At 40.1% G+C, this 6,896-nt stretch overlaps 1 pseudogene; it reads right to left on the bottom strand.

Moving 5' to 3' along the window:
- Positions 1-1,456: 1,456 nt before the first annotated feature.
- Positions 1,457-3,497, bottom strand: LOC100447646 (zinc finger protein 816-like; annotated as a pseudogene).
- Between the last annotated feature and the right edge of the window lie 3,399 nt (positions 3,498-6,896).

The raw sequence follows: 6,896 nt of genomic DNA on the forward strand, positions 1-6,896 counted from the left end.
CATGGACATTTATCAGTTCCCAAATAATACTCTTATAATTTCTTATGCCTGTCTTTACTTTAAACTCATAATCCTGTTATCTTGGTAAGCTGAGAATGTACGTCACCTCAGGACCACTATTGTACAAATTGATTGTAAAACATATGTGTTTGAACAATATGAAATCAGTGCACCTTGAAAAAAAACAGAATAGCAGTGATTTTCAGGCAACAAGGGAAGACAACCATAAGGTCTGACTGCCTGTGGGGTCAGGCAAAATACAGCCATATTTTTCTTCTTGCAGAGAGCCTATAAATGAACGTGCAAGTAGGAGAGATATCACTGAATTCTTTTCCCAGCAAGCAATATTAATAATTACCCTGGGGAAGGGATGCATTCCTGGGGGGAGGTTTATAAAAGGCCGCTCTGGGAGTGTCTCTCTTATGCAGTTGAGATAAGGACTGAAATACGCCCTGGTCTGCTGCAGTACCCTCAGGCTCACTAGGGTTGGGAAAAACCCCACCCTGGTGAAATTGAGGTCAGACCGGTTCTCTGCTCTTGAACCCTGTTTTCTGTTGTTTAAGATGTTTATCAAGACAATATGTACACAGCTGAACATAGACCCTCACCAGTAATTCTAATTTTGTCCTTTGTCTTGTGATCTTTGCTTTGCCCTTTGCCTTGTGATCTTTATTGGCCTCAGAAGCATGGGATCTTTGTGACCTACATCCTGTTCATACACCCCCTCCCCTTTTGAAGTCCTTAATAGAAACCTGCTGGTTTTGTGGCTCAGGTGGGCATCACGGACCTACCAATATGTGATGTCACCCCTGGCAGCCCAGCTGTAAAATTCCTCTCTTTGTACTCTTTCTCTTTATTTCTCAGACTGGCCAACACTTAGAAAGAACCTACACTGAAATATTGGGGGCTGGATCCCCCCATACTTAACATAAACATTTTAATGTCAATTATGCTTGAACTCAATGTTAAGTCAACTCAATCTCAAGTCAATGCTGAAGGCTCTAATGTCAATTAAAGCTTCATGATTTGCTATAGTCATTGTATTTGGAACAATTATCTGAAAAATGAATTTTCTGATGTTCTGCAAGGATTAACCTCGGACTGAAGACCTTGCCATACATATGACATTTGTAAGATTTCTGTCCAGTATAGATTCTCTGATGTCTAATGCTGTGTGAACATGAAGTCAAGACTTTGCTACAGTCATCACACTTGAGGTTTCTCTCCTGTATGAATTCTCTTATGTTTTGCATAAGATGAAGCTTGACTGAAGACCTTTCCACAATCATTACATTTGTAGGGTTTCTCTCCAGCATGAGTTCACCAATGAACTGCAAGGTATGAACGATGTCTGAAAAATTTGCCACATTTACTATACTTGTAAGATCTCTCTTCATTATGGATTCTGTAATGATTTGCAAAGGTTGTGGCATTACTGAAGGCTTTGTGAGAATCATTACATTTGTAAAGTTTCCCTATACCATGGATTGCTTGATGATGAATAAGTGTAGACTGCCCACTAAAGGCTTTGCCACACTCATTACACTTGTAAGGTTTCTCTCCAGTATGAACTCTCTAATGTTGTGCAAGATTTGATTGTTGATTAAAAACTTTGCCACATTCATTATACTTGTGAGATTTGTCTCCAGTATAAATTGCCTTATGAATTACAAGGGCTGAATTTCAAGTGAAGGTCTTGCCACACTCATTACACTTGTAATGTTTCTCTCCAATATGAAGTCTACGATGGCCTATAAGAAATGACTTCTGACTGAAGTCTTGCCACACTCATTACACTTGTAAAGTTTCTCTCCAGTATGACGTCTATAATGACATGCAAGGTTTCCTTTTTGACTGAAAACCTTGCTACATTCATTACATCTGTAAGGTTTCTCTCCAGTATGAACTCTCTAGTATGAACCACTCTGATGTTGTGCAAGGCATGAATCCCTCCGGAAAGCCTTGTCACAAACCTTACATTTGTATGGTTTTTCTCCAGTATGAATTCTTTTATGTCTTTCAAGGTGTGACCTGCAACTGTAAACTTTGTCACATCCTTCACACTTGTAAGGTTTCTCTCCAGTATGAAGTCTATGATGAAGTGCAAGGTTTGCTTTTCTACTAAAAGCCTTGCCACATTCATTACATGTGTGAGGTTTCTCTCCAGTGTGAATTGCCTTATGCATTACAAGGGCTGAATTTCAAGTGAAGGCCTTGCCACACTCATTACACTTGTAAGGTTTCTCTCCAGTATGAAGTCTCTGATGTTGTACAAGACATGAGTCATGCCAAAAAACCTTGTCACAAACCTTAAGGTTTCTCTCCTGTATGAAGTCTATGATGAAGTGCAAGGTGTGCTTTTCTACTAAAAGCCTTGTCACATTCATTACATGTGTAAGGTTTCTCTCCAATGTGAACTCTCTTATGGCGTGAAAGGCATGAATTATCCCAGAAAGCCTTGTCACGAACCTTACATTTGTATGCTTTTTCCTCCAGTATGAATTCTCCTATGTGTTTTAAGTTGTGATCTGCAACTACAAACTTTGTCACATTCTTCACATTTGTAAGGTTTCTGTCCAGTATGAAGTCTATGATGGCATTGAAGGTAAGACTTCTGACTGAAGGTCTTGCCACACTCATTACACTTCTAAGGTTTCTCTCCAGTATGAACTCTATGGTAGCATGCAAGGTATTGCTTCTGTGGAAAGACTTTGCCACGTATATGACATTTATATTGTTTCTCTCCTGAATGGGTTATGTGATGTCTCCTTAAGTGTGAGCTATAATTAAAGGCTTTGCCACACTCATTACATTGGAAAGGTTTTTCTTTCATGTGTACTTCCTGTATTTGTGTGAATAATGAAGAATGGAGGAAATTATTCCCATACTTATTAGACATATGGGTTTTGAGCCTACAAAAAATTATTTGGGATGTTGAAGCTGAGGAAGCATCACTGATAGACTGGTCCACTTGATTACCAATTTTCCCTTTAGTCTGAAATATGTACAGTTCAGGTAGATGCAAATGAAAGCTTAATCCAAGCTTAATCCAAGTGATCTTTAATGGGCTCATTTCCAGTGTACTTTTGATCATGTCGATCTGTACTACCAGTTAACTCTTTGATTTCTGTCATGGGTGCTTCATGGCCATTTCTTTCAATTTCTTGCCACTGAAACTCAAAGTCATGAATATCTTTCTTGATTTCTGGGAAGCAAAAATCATGTCTTTCCAATGTCCCTGTGTGGAACACTTCTGTATTGCCTTGCCCCATTGATGAGAACTCCATCATGGATTTTAAAGAGCTATCCACAGACTCCAGGTTCCTGTAGTTCTCCAACATCATTTCCCTGTATAAAGCCCCCTGCTCAGGGTTCAGGCATTTCCACTCTTCCACAGAGAATTTTATAGCCACATCCCTGAAAGTCAAGTGTCACTGAGGAAGAGCCATCCCTGGCTCCTTTTCTTTGCTCTTCTTGGTGGCTTCCTTACATAACATGAGTTTTTGGAAATCAATTGGACTCTCAATTTGCTCTGGGTTGAGAAAGAGGGGCCTGAATTTCTAGGTCTGTGGGGACCCCATGTCGCCAGTATAGCAACACCAGAGAACTGGGAAGCATACAGCTGTGGTGTAACCTTCAGTCCACCACTTTTGTGGATTTTCATGATAATAGTTATTGTCCTTTTGCTTCCAGGTGTAGAACCTGTTTCTTTTTATTCCAAGTGTAGAACTCCCTTCAGCATTTCTTGTCAGGCTGGTATAGTGCTGATTAATTCCCACAGCTTTTGCTTATCTGAGAAAGACTTTATTTCTTCTTCATTTGTAAGGGATAATGTTTCTGGTTATAGTATCTTTGGCTAAATTTTTTTACATCGCTTTGAATATATAATTCCTTCATCACCTACTCTGTAAGGTTTCTGCTGAGAAATTTGCTGTTACTTTGATGGGGGTCCCTAATGAGTGACTAGATGCTTTTCTATTGCTGTTTTTAGAATTCTCTCTTTGTCTATGACATTTAACATTTTGACTGTAGTGTACTGTGGAGAAGATGTTTTTGCATTGTGCTGACTTGAGGATCTCTGAGTTTCCTGTATCTGGATGTGTAAATCTCTTGCTAGACTTGGGAAATTTTCACATATTATTTTATAGAATAGATTTTCAATCCCTTTCATTTTTCTCTCTGCCTTTTGGGGCACTGAAAATTCAAATGTTTGGTCACTTTGTAGTGTCCCATATGTCATGTAGGCCTCTTTTATTTTTTGTAAATATCTTTTTGTTTATTTTTGTCTGACTGAAAAGACCGTTCTTCAAGTTCTGAAATTCTTTCTTCTGCTTAATCTAGTCTAATCTTGAAGCTTTTAAATGTATTTTGTATTTCAACACAAATTTTTCAATTCCAGAATTTCTCTTTTGTTCTTGTAATGATAGATATATCTCTTTGATAAATTTCTTATTCATATCCTGATTTGTTTTTCTGATTTTTATTGTTTTCTGAGTTCTCTTTTATCTCTTTCAGCTTCTTAAATATAATTTTTTAAATTATTTTCTAGAAATTTGGAAATTTCTTTTTCATTGGAAATTGTTACCAGAGAATTATTGTGTTCCTTTGAAGTTTTCTTATTTCCTCGCTTTTTTAAATATTTCCTGTGTCCTTACATTGATATCTGTACATCTGGAATAGCTATCAATTCTTCCAATTTTTAAAATTTGCTTTTATAGGGGAGGATATTTTTCTGAAGATGTATCCATGGTGTTCGTTGTATAGGGCACTTTGGCTTTGCATCTGGATGTGTGCAGCAGTGTAGTCTCTGTTTATTTATTGAGCTGTAAACAGTGTCAGTGTTATCTGTGATTTCCTCTGTGGCTTAGGGCACAGTTGTTAGTGGGATCTGTTATAAAGTTCTGCTGGGATAGGGCATCAGTTGGGCCAGTCCTTGGGGCCCAGTGGTGGCGGTGGCAGGCCAAGCATGCCTGTCCTTGGGCTTCAGGACACTGTATGCTGGCCCTGGTGTTAATGGGTCCAGGTGTGCCGATTCTTAGGTTTCCAGGCAGCTTGGTTGGTGCCAGCAGTGGCAACAATAGGTCGGGTTGGTTGGTGTGTTCTTGAAACCCTGGGAAGTGGGACTGGCATGGACAGTGGTGGTAGCAGTCACAGGACAATCCTCTGTCTCCCATGCATTTCACATTGTTGTTTGTTTGTAGTAGATTTAGTGGGGTTGATGGGACAATCCCCAGGCTGCAGGTGATACATACAGGTTAGTGCAGATTGTGGCATGGCAGGTTGAGTCAGCTTGTCCTCAGGCCCCAGTCAGAGTGTTCAGGTCCTAACAGTGGGTTACAGTTTAGGGTGATCCCTAGGCTTCAGGAATGTTCTAGGGAACTGGGCAGTGGTTGGGAGGTAGCAGAGCTAAACCAGGTGGAACTATCCTTAGGCCTTCTGGTGATACACATAGGTGCTGGCTGTGGTAGGCAGGAACAAGGTGATCTCCACACCACCAGTGAAATACTTAGGTGGGAGTGGCAGCAGCTATGGTGCGCCCCTTTTGCTGGAGAGTATAAGGTTGCTTTCGGTAGCAGCAGCCATAAACAAGCAGCTGAGGAGCACATGCTTTGGCCTTAGGTGGCAGCTGCAAGTAGGGTAGCCTTTCCTCAGGGCACATAAAAACACATGGTGGTCCTGCTGCCAGGGGTGGTGGGGCTTGCTGCCAATGGCTTATACTTTGGTCCTGGCAGCAATAGCCATCATCGGCATGCAGGCATCTAGGAATGTAGAAGTGCAGAGGCTGTTGGGACACAAGACAGGACGTACTCTGGTGTGGGCTACACTCAAAATGATGCATTGCTGTAGATGCTTACAACTCAGGGAGTGTGTGAGCTCCAGGCTCCCTACATTTTTCTTAGGGCATGCAGGGGTTAAGAGGCTTTCTGGTGGCTAAGATTGCAGCAGTCCATGGTGGGAATGTGTACCACTAGGGGTCACTCACTTACTTTATCACCTCATTAGGGAGCCTTTCTAGGCTCCCACCTGATTTTGGCTGAGCAGTCTGCCTCAGAATGCATATTTTAAATGTTTGTATATTGTCTATTTGCCTTCCAGAAAAGACATAACAAGCTATAGTCCCACTATTGTATTCATTTCTCTGGGCTATGTTGCATATTTTTAAACGTAAAGTATTTGCCAATATAATGAGTGAGAAAAGCTGTATCATTATTGATCGACTTTAAATTGTCCTGGTTACTAATACATTTAAATACTTTCTGCATTATTTGTGTAAATTCCTTTTATGAAATCATTTGCCCCCGTGAATCAATTATCTATTGCAACAATCGTGTTGCATAACAAAAAACCACAAAACCCAGTGGCTTAATAAAATAATTAAGTATTTACCTCGCAGTAGTGGATTGGCAGAGTGATTACCTAGTCTGGGTTTACTCACGTATTTGCAGTCAGCTGTGGTTTGGTAAAGTAGGCTTTGTTAATTTTGCCTGTGCTATCTCACATGTTTGAGGGTTGGTTGGCTGTTACCTGCTCAGAGAGATCATTGGCTGTGATGACTACACTGACATAGCACTGCTCCTCATATATCATCCTCCAGAAGGCAATCCCAGGCATGTTTTTAGGAAGGAATCAGTGAAAAGAGAGAAAGGGGAAACTTGTAAGCAATTTTTAAAGCCTCTAGTTACGCCATATTTGCTAATATCCCATTAACCAAAATAAATTATGTAGCTGAGCATAGAAACAAGGACAAGAGTCAAGGAGTGTGAGTGCAGATGCTATATGGGAGAACATAGAAAAATTACATAACATAGGATACAAATACAGGGGAAAAATGTAGCTGTTTTATAACCCATATACCATACTATTTTTCTAATGATGTGTCAAATTTTTTAAAAAAT

The sequence above is a fragment of the Pongo abelii genome, chromosome 19, assembly GCF_028885655.2.
Source record: "Pongo abelii isolate AG06213 chromosome 19, NHGRI_mPonAbe1-v2.0_pri, whole genome shotgun sequence".
NCBI classification, from domain to species: Eukaryota; Metazoa; Chordata; class Mammalia; order Primates; family Hominidae; genus Pongo; species Pongo abelii.